We start from the raw sequence: 10,363 nt of genomic DNA, 5'->3' as shown, positions 1-10,363 counted from the left end.
ATATTCAGGTTCATGTTAACTAATTTAATGTGCTTGTTAACTATATTCAGGTTTATGTTAACTATTTTATGGTGCTTGTTAACTATATTCAGGTTCATGTTAACTATTTTAAGGTGCTTGTTAACTATATTCAGGTTCATGTTAACTATTTTAAGGTGCTTGTTAACTATATTCAGGTTCATGTTAACTATTTTACGGTGCTTGTTAACCATATTCAGGTTCATGTTAACTATTTGAGGGTGCTTGTTAACCATATTCAGGTTCATGTTAACTATTTGAGGGTGCTTGTTAACTATATTCAGGTTCATGTTAACTATTTGAGGGTACTTGTTAACTATATTCAAGTTCATGTTAACTATTTTAATATGCTTGTTAACTATATTCAGGTTCATGTTAACTATTTTAAGATGCTTGTTAACTATATTCAGGTTCATGTTAACTATTTTACGGTGCTTGTTAACTATATTCAGGTTCATGTTAACTATTTGAGGGTGCTTGTTAACTATATTCAGGTTCATGTTAACTATTTTACGGTGCTTGTTAACCATATTCAGGTTCATGTTAACTATTTTAAGGTGCTTGTTAACTATATTAGGTTCATGTTAACTATTTTACAGTGCTTGTTAACTATATTCAGGTTCATGTTAACTATTTGAGAGTGCTTGTTAACTATATTAAGGTTCATGTTAACTATTTTAAGGTGTTTGTTAACTATATTCAGGTTTATGTTAACTATTTTACGGTGCTTGTTAACTATATTCAGGTTCATGTTAACTATTTTACGGTGCTTGTTAACTATATTCAGGTTCATGCCAATGGGAGAGGAGACTTCAAACTGACATCCAAATGGCAAAGCAAGCTCTTTGTGATGCTTTATCCGTTGAAAGGAAGCCTGAAGCTTTAACATGTTATCTGTGTAACTTAACAAGCTACCAAAAAAAGTTAACATGTTACCTGTGTAACTTAACAATCTAACAGAGTAACTTAACAAGCTAACAAAAGTATTTCAATAGTTAATGACTTATATAAGTATTTTAATAGTTAATAGGATAAATTTGTGCATCAATTTTATATCACATTTTCATTATAGTTCACATCCCTACAAAAGTATTTCAGTTCATATACACAGTTACTACATACATACAAAAATATTTAGCTATTACATCTACGTTTAAGGCAAGATGAAAGCCAAATAACATTGTGCCTACTGAGGCACCAGATTAAGGAAAAGGCCCAGATGGAATTACATTAGTGTAATAATCCATAACTTCACAATACACTGATACTCATTTTCATCTTGATGCAACTAATCTGAAGTCTGGGGAGGATGTGGATTGTGGCAAGAGGATCTCTCTGTTGGGCCACATTGTGCAATTCCAGGTGGATGCCATAACCTAAAACAAGCCAAAAAACCCCCAAAACAATCAATCTTTTCCCCTCTTTTTAATATTTATTTATTTATTGAATTTAACTGGAAAATCAATGAGAAATACCTTGAAGGCAATGCGGTCATGAGTTTTGTTGGATAACAGGACATAACACGAGATCTCCTTCTCTAACTCAACTAATTAAACAAAAAAACGTGAAATTAGACGAAAAACTGAACCCGACAAGATGAGGGTGGCCAATGTGGCGGTGGTGGCGGAGTTGAGGAGGCTGTGGAGGATGACCCGAAATGTTGAGGAGGGGCACGACGGGTGCTGGAGCGGCGACGGCGGCGACTGCGGTGTTGAGGGAGGTGGTAACACCTTATGAGGCGGCGCTGGAGTTTGAGAGAGAGGGAGTGGAGTTGGACGAGACGAAGAAGAGCGGAGCAAGAAGAGGAAGAAGGAGAAGATCTGGAGAAGAAGAAGATCTAGAAAAGAAGAAGAGGGGTAGTTTGGGGTTTTTTGGGGATTTATTTTCTTGGAAATTGTAATAAGGACTGAATCACATAGAATCTTCATTTTTGGGGCTGCAGCACATAATCAAAAGTATGAGGGGCTGAGTCACATGACTTTTTAGATTTTGGGGCCTTGAAGCAATTTTTCCTAAAAGCAAACTCTTTAATATAAACAGTATACAAGTATTAACCCGTGCTCGCACGGATTTTTTTTAATTTCTTTTGTTTATATATATTGGATTGTCATACCATTCGAATACGATAAGCTACGTACCCTAGTGTAATAAAGGAAATGATTAATTATATTTTTTTATAAACTATAATTTGCATATTATCTATTAATTAATACTTTATTAATTGTTTATTAAGAAAGAGACAATGATTATCTCTTTTTTTAATGATATGAGAATAAGAAAATAATTAATTTTTTATCAGTTAAATAGAAAGTTTGAGTTGTAGGGTTTTCCTTAGATAAATTACAGTTTTAAGTTTAAAATTCAATTTTAGATAACTTAACCATCAATCGCCTTTACAACACTGAATAAAATTTTATAATTTAAAAAACTAAAAATGTTTGGGATTTCAATATCTCAAGATTTCAACCAATGGTCATATTTGGTTCGCCCTGGATTGGGACAGGAATAACATTAGGATTTCCCTCAAATCTCTAAAATGGATAGTAGAAAGATCCACAAACACCCTAGTAATAAGGACATGGGACCCATGACCTTTATGCCTTCCCACCTCATGCATTCCTCACACAAATGATATATCATAATAGTATATGATAATATGTTTCAGTAGCAGACCATTCATAATTTTAGAATTTTTTAGTGTTGTTGCTTATAAAATTTCGAGGGTTGTTTGTAATGTTTGAAACTTTCATGGGGGTGATATATAGTAAAGTTTTTAGAGGTTTGTTTTGTAAATTTTTTATTGAGTTATTTGTAATTTACAAACCTTTTAGGGGGCTTTTTGTAGAATATTTGTGGGTGTTTGTAATTTTAGAAACTTTTAAAGGGTTGTTTCTAAATTTTTTAAGGAGTTGTTTGTAATACTTTGATATTTTTAATACAATGTTTATTACTTTAGAAACTTTCATGGGCTAGTTACAAAAATTTTAAATGTCTGTTCATTAAATTTTCAAGGGGATATTTGTAATTTTAAAACTTTCAATGGGCTAGTTGTAAAAATTTTAGAGACTTGTTTATAAAACTTCATGGGGCTGTTTGGAAGTTTTTAGAGGATTGTTCAAAAATTTTAGATTTTCTAGGGATTATTTGTTATTTATGAATTTTAAAGGTGACGGTTTATAATTTTCTTAATTTTGTGGTGCTATTTGTAAATCTCAAAAATTTCAAGGATAGTTTTTGAATCTTAAGGGGTTGTTTGCAACTTTTATGTGGCTATTTGTAATTTTTAGATTTTATAGGCTATTTGTAATTTTGAAACTTTAAAGGATCATTTATAAAAATTTTAAGTTGTTTATTATTTTAAAATTTTCAACAAGGTGTTTGCTATTTTTGCAATTTTCATGAGGCTAGTGGTACAAATTTCAAAGGACTTTTTGTAAAAATTTTAAGGGGTATTTATAATTTTACAAACTTTCAAGTGACGGTTTATAAACTTTCAGGAGGCTATTTATAATTTTTGAACTTTTTAGTGGACTTTTTATAATTTTTAGATTTTCTAGAGATTTTTATAATTTATGAATTTTAAAAGGAGCACTTTATAATTTTATGAATATTATGATGCTATTTGTCGTTTTTGAAGATTTTCCACGAGTTTATTTATAGTTTTTGAATATTAAGGTGTTGTCTACAAACGTTTGATTTTTAATAGGTCTATTTGGAATTTTATATTTATTAGGTGGTGATTTATAATTTTTGAATCTTAGAGAAGAATTTGTAATTTTTGAATTTGAAGGAGAGTTGATATTTTTTAAGATAATATTAAGTTTTGATTTTTAACAAGTCTATTTGGAATTTTAGATTTATTAGGAGGTTGTTTATAATTTTTGAATCTCAGGAGATAGTTTGTAATTTTTAGATTTTGAAGGAGACAATTGATAATTTTCTAATATTGGAGAAATCTTTTATATAAAAGAGGGTTTTGATTAATAGAATTTTTAAAACATGGATAGTTTTAATTTGTAAGGATTCTTAGAATTTTTAATTATGCTTTATTATAATTTCATTTGTATTGTTAGGTAAAGATAATATGATTAGGATTACCAAATATCTGTACATTAACACTTTTGAAACATGACATCTTTTTACGTACCATATTTATATATAAAGGAGGTACAATTATGAGATTTTATTTTATCATGTATAGTTATGATTTGAGTAGGATTATCAAATATTTGATTATTATAATTTCTAATTGTGTATAATTTAATTTTTATGAGGATTTTTAATTAGGTGAAGATAAGATTAGGTGTCTAAATATCATCTTTTGATAGGATAGGACACATGTCTATTTTTTGATATGACACGTGTCATGCATTTAAATGATATGTATCAAGCAATATCCTGTGCTCACACGAGTGAATGTTGTTTCTTTAGTTTGTATTTGATTTCTTTGTTCTTTATGAGTTCACTTTTTTTGTCATGACCATCATGCTTCTAAGATTTAAATTGCACTATTTTTTTTAGTTCATCACTTAACCCCCAATAATTTTTAACAGAAATAATGGCTATTTCTATTTTTTTTAAATTTTTATAGGGAGCAATTTGTAATATTCAAACCTTTTGGATGCTTTTTTGTAATTTTAGAATTTTTATGGTCTACTTGCAATTTTTTGATTTTTCATAGGGCTTTTCACTGTTTTAGATTTTTGGAGGAGGGTTGTTTTATATTTTTTAGAAATTTAAGGGTGTTGCTTGTAATTTTCATATTTTTCAAGGTGGCTTTAAATATTTTTTAGTTTCTTATTGAGTTGTCAACAAATTTTGAAATTTCAAAGAGGGTTACTTATAATTTTTAGATTTTTTGGGGGTGGGGGATCATTTTTAATTTTATATTTTAATGGCTCTATTTATAACTTTTATATTTTTAGGGGCTGTTTAAATTTTTATGGGTTAATCTGCAAATAAGAATGATTTGAGAGGTATGCATTGGTTTTGAGGATAATGTGCATTAGTATACAATTACAGGGTAACACCATATGTGGTTTAACTGCAAAACATTAAAAAAATTAGAGGTTTTCTAAAATTTCTAAACTTATTTGGGTTTCAAAAAGTTTTCTGCATTAGTACCAAGCAATCAAATTTATTGGAGCATTAGTGATATTTAACCTCTAAGGAATTAAGAAGGGTCACTTGGTAATCTTTTGATATGTAAGACCAATGGTAAACCATGAATCTCTCTTTACATATAAAGAAAGGATTGTCATTATAAAGATATACGTATCTGACCATGTCTCCTCAAAACACCAAGCGGGAAATAAAAGGGATTAAAGGATTGTTCGGTAAGAAAAGGAATTAAAAAATGCATAATTTTTCATTCTAGGTTTCCATATATCTTATTTGTTTAAAAAAATAACAAAGATTTTCTACAAAATGTAAAAAGTAACCCCCAGTTTTAGGATTTGTCAAATTCGAGGTTTCAGAGAGGATTTGAATGGAAAACTTACAAATTAATGTCACATCAACATTCTCTCTCTTCTTTCTCTCTCTCTCTCTCTCTCTATATATATATATATATATATATATAAACACAAAAATACACCTTTTCCTAGTTTTGTTTTTCTACTTTTTTGGGATTTGAATCAAACATGAGATTACAAATTTTAAGACTTGCTTACCTATTTATTAGATTGAAGCAAACAAAAAATTATAGCAATTTCAATATATTAATAAAAATAATGAATTTTATTTCTTGATGGGAATTCTATTTCCCATGTTTTTTAAGGCATGAACCGAACAGTCCCTAAGTAGATTAGTCCTTTTTCATGACTCTTTTTGTTTTAATCCTCATAAAATTATTAAGAATTTTCTTGAAATTTAATCTTACCAATTGCACATCATAGGTCCACAAGAGGCGTTTAATCTCTGGGAATAAAGTATCTCGTTGCGGGTGGAATAATTTCACTACTTTGTAATTGGTACAAAGTGGGTATCAGTATAAAGAGGCTGTTTGGTTGGGGACTAAAAACCAAGAAAGCACCCAAAAATAACTTATGATAAAATACACATTAGCTTGAGTTGAGCTACTATTCATTTAAATGGATGGAAGCATTTGCGCATCCAACTTTTCAACTGTAATAAATAAAACCTGAGAGTCCCCTCCACGAGAGCGGCGATTTTGCCTCCCCTGCCCTGTTCTCGTCCCCTCCATGAGTGGCTGTCGAGCTCTCTCCGGCAGCACGCGACATGGCGGACCCACTTAGCCGCCGTTTCTTACCAAGCTCTTAGCTCCACAACCTCTCTGTTCACCTCTACCACTGATTCCTCTTTCCCCAAATCGTTCTTCAAAAACCCTAGATCTACTGTTCCCGTCCCAAATTTCTCCAGATCCACATCTCAAACCTCCAGATCCTGCTCTCTCACCACTAGATCTGCGCCGCCGGCGACTCAACAGCTTCATGTCGCCCCATTTCCTTCCTCCGGAGCGGCGCGATCCTCTCTTCGGCGTCAGAGACACTTCAGCTCCCGCAGCGGGTCTCCAACCCTCTCCAGCACCGTCGTCGGCTCCCTTTTTCAGGTTCGTCGGTTTTTCATCTGCCGCCTGTGCGCTCCTTCCTACTTCTGCGCGGGAGTTGATCATCCTCCCCTTGCAGCTCTACCGCAGTCCCCTCCGGTGGGTCTTCTTCATTTCGCAACTCCTACAGTGGCGAATCAGTGTCCCCTCCCCTCTTTAGTGCCCTCACCGTCGTCCTCAGCGCCGCCGCATCCTCCGGTGCCATCCTCCTCCTCCGGAGTGGTGAATCCGCAACCACATCCTCTGCACCCCCTCCCATCCGGGAGGTCATCAATCTTCTGCTAATGTTCCTCCCAAGCAGCCATCCTTCGCCCAAGTGGCCAAGGGCCGCCGAGGTCCTGGTTTCATTAGCAACCATGCTCGTGATATTGACGCCTTTGCTCGCCTTCCTAGAACAAGAATTAATATCATCAATGGCTCTCGAGAGGGTATGCTTTCCTTCTCCTTTGTCTCATCAGACCTTCCAAAAATTGAGAATGTCTATGCGAATGCGTTGGTGATGAAGTTTTTTGGTGATCGTCCTTCTCTCGAGAAGAGCCACAAGGAAATATCGAGTTGGAGGATTGTTAATCCCTTCTCCATTGGCCCTCTCTCTTCCAGAGCATTTCTGCTTAAATTTCAGGATGAATATGATCTATTGAAAGTTCTCACGAGGCCCTCTTCGTCCCTCATCACGTTCCCCTACAAGATTTTCAGATGGCACACCCAATCCCACATTACAGAAGACTCATGCATGGCGCCAGTCTGGGTATCTCTACCTAAACTCCCCCTCCACTGCTTTCTTCTAGAATTTTTGGAGTCTGTAGGGAATAGAATCGGCCATTTCCTGTGCCTTGATAAAGCCACGGCTACCTTCGTGCTCCCTAGTGCTGCACAAATGTGTGTTGAACTTGACCTCAGAAAACCGCCACCTCCATTCATTTGGGTGAGATTGTTTGAAGGCTTCAAACAGCCGATTACCTATGATAAATTGCCAAAATTCTGTAACCAATGCCTCATTCGGGGCTACTCATCTGTTCTCCGTGTTGGCCTCTTTGTTTTGATGATGTTTAACAAATAATTTATATCTAATATTGTTTGTCTAATGTTTGTGTTTTGTATTCATTGTAGACAAACAATATGTTGGAGGATGGATGGAATTGCGTATTCACGATCATATCCAATGGAGGTTGGCAGAATAGTGGAGTGAAGCTATGTAATTCAAGTTAAAGATTCAAGTTCAAGCTTCATCCGTAAGTTTACTAAGAAGAGTATATTGAAGATCAAGATTGCTTGGGTATATAGTTTATAGTGTTTGTAGTTTATACTTTGTGTGTTTGTACTTTAAGCTCAATCATATACACACATACACGTTTTGGTTTTCTATATATATAGTTATATATATACATATATGTTTTAGTTTGATAGTTTTCAAGTTTTAATATGAAACAATTGAATATAATTAGAAAACATATTTTTGTTTCATACTTACATGCATATATATGATTTCATCAATATCAATTTTATTTAGTTCAATGAAATCATATTTACTTTTGAAATGTTTGCAAAATATGTAATTTTGTGAAAATATTGTTTTCTTGGTTTATAGACTTAATAACAATCATACACATCTTTTATTAAGTCCATATAATTATTTTGTAATGTTTCAAAACATGGTTAAGCTAAAATATCAAAACTCATATGTTTATATTTTTATGTTTTGAACTATTTTTGCAAAATAATGATATTTTTCATTTGGGAGGTTCTTTTTAAAAACCAGTTTTTGTAGCATATTTATTATCATGTCTACAATCATTTCCCAAAGTTTTATATTTTTCTGAATTTGTTTGATATTTTTAAACATGGCTTCAAAATCAGAAAACTGCTTCAAAACCTGTTAAATGCATGTATCTGTTTGCAGTCGACCACCTTGAGTCCAGAGATTCAGAATGTTTTTTGATGGCTCGCGGTCGACCGAATAAAGTCCAGAGAGTTTTGCGGTCGATCACCGAACCGACCCGAACCGACCCGAAAAAATCGGTTTTATGAGTGGGGTGGTTCGGGTCGGTTTGAAAACTTTTCAACCCGAACCGACCCGAACCGACCGAATATAGTGCAATACTACCCATTCTGATCTCAAACCCTACCCGACCTGTCCCCAAAAAGTCAAAGACTCAAACTCTAAACTCATTTTCTGGATCATTATGGGTTGAAAACAATATCATTATATCAGTGTTTAATGCTTCATAATCTCCTACTTTGTTGATATATTTTTTTCTTTAACACAGTTTATTGTTTGATAAGAAGTTTGATGAAGTTAGAACCGAACAAACCTCACCGAACCTCACTGAATCGACTTGCAACAGTTCGGTTCGGTTTTGAATTATAGGCGGTTCGGTTCAGTTGTTCAAATTTTGGTAAAAACCGAACTGAACCGACCGTTGCACACCCCTAGCTATATATACCCCCTTGCTCTCATCCTTCACAAGTATCTAAAAGAATGTTTTAAAAGAGTTTAACAAGGGTTTAAGCTTGTTTTGTGTTTGTTTAAAAGAGTGTTTAAGAGTTTGTTTGTGAAGAGAATTTTACAAGAGTTTGAGGAGATCATCAATCTTGTTTGGGCTTCAATCTACATCCTTCCACTCTTGTTTTAGAGAAGTTTTCTTAAACTCTTTAACTAGCTTATTTATGCTTAACTTGTCATATTCATTTTGCTAGATTAAATTGAGTTTAGATTTGTTTTGATTTATCTCTTTGTTCACACACAACCTATTGAGCTTATTGTATTTATATTCATAGTATAATTTAGGGTTGTGGGTTTGTGACTAAGAGTTGTGCTTAATTGAGTTCTCACCTTGTTTAGAGAACAATCATTTGATTTGTGAGCTTTAATTGTGAGGATTCACTTTGTAATACACTAGTATACTGAGAGGAGTGTGTGGTCACTTCCAAGAGGAGTGACGTCGGTTGATGAACCTAGGGAGAGGTTATATCCGAGCACTTGAGGAAGAACACGGGCTAGAGACCAACACTTAGAGGGTGTGAAGTGTAGTTATATTGTGAGATTGTGATTGTTGATTGGTGAGCGTTGAAAACCGATATTGTGTGGTATAAACGTTATTCGGGTGAGCGTAAAAAATCCGGTTGTGTTAGTGGATTTCTCCTCGGGAGTGGAGAGCGGAGACGTAGGACGGAAGGTCTGAACTCCGTGATCATTTCGTGTGTTTGAGTTTGCTTTGGCGCACTTACTCTTATGTTTATATTTCTATCGCCATTGTCCATTGCTCATTATTTATATCATCCACTATCTTGTTTATTTTGTTTACCCCTGTGTATATCACTTATCCTAGTTCACATATCTTGTTGTATTTTATACTTGCTAGGATAACCTGTTAATTAGTTTTAATTGGCATAAAATCAGATTAGATTAGTATAAGACCCTAATCACCTCCCCTCTAGGATCTAACACTCTGCTCCAAGTACCCCCTGGTCAACCCCCAGCCTCAGCATACAAGCCGTTCTTCAGTTGTGCAGAATAGCTCACCAGTTGTTCGACGTAATGCCACATAGCAGTCGTCGACTATTTCTCAAGTCAAAACCCCGCTTGGACCCTCTTTCTCCACCCCTCAGGTTACTCCATCAAATCCTACAATTCCCCCTGCACCGTCAGATCATGCACCACCTGTTTTAGTTCCATCGTCCCCTCTTACCGGAGCTGCACCAACCCCTCTTTCAGCTCCTTTTCAGCCGTCGACTCAGCCAACTAGCCCTGTGGTAGCTCTGCCCCCTCCCCTCTCA

This window comes from Asparagus officinalis, chromosome 7 (genome assembly GCF_001876935.1).
Source record: "Asparagus officinalis chromosome 7, Aspof.V1, whole genome shotgun sequence".
NCBI lineage: Eukaryota > Viridiplantae > Streptophyta > Magnoliopsida > Asparagales > Asparagaceae > Asparagus > Asparagus officinalis.
Note: the sequence above shows the minus strand (reverse complement) of the source record.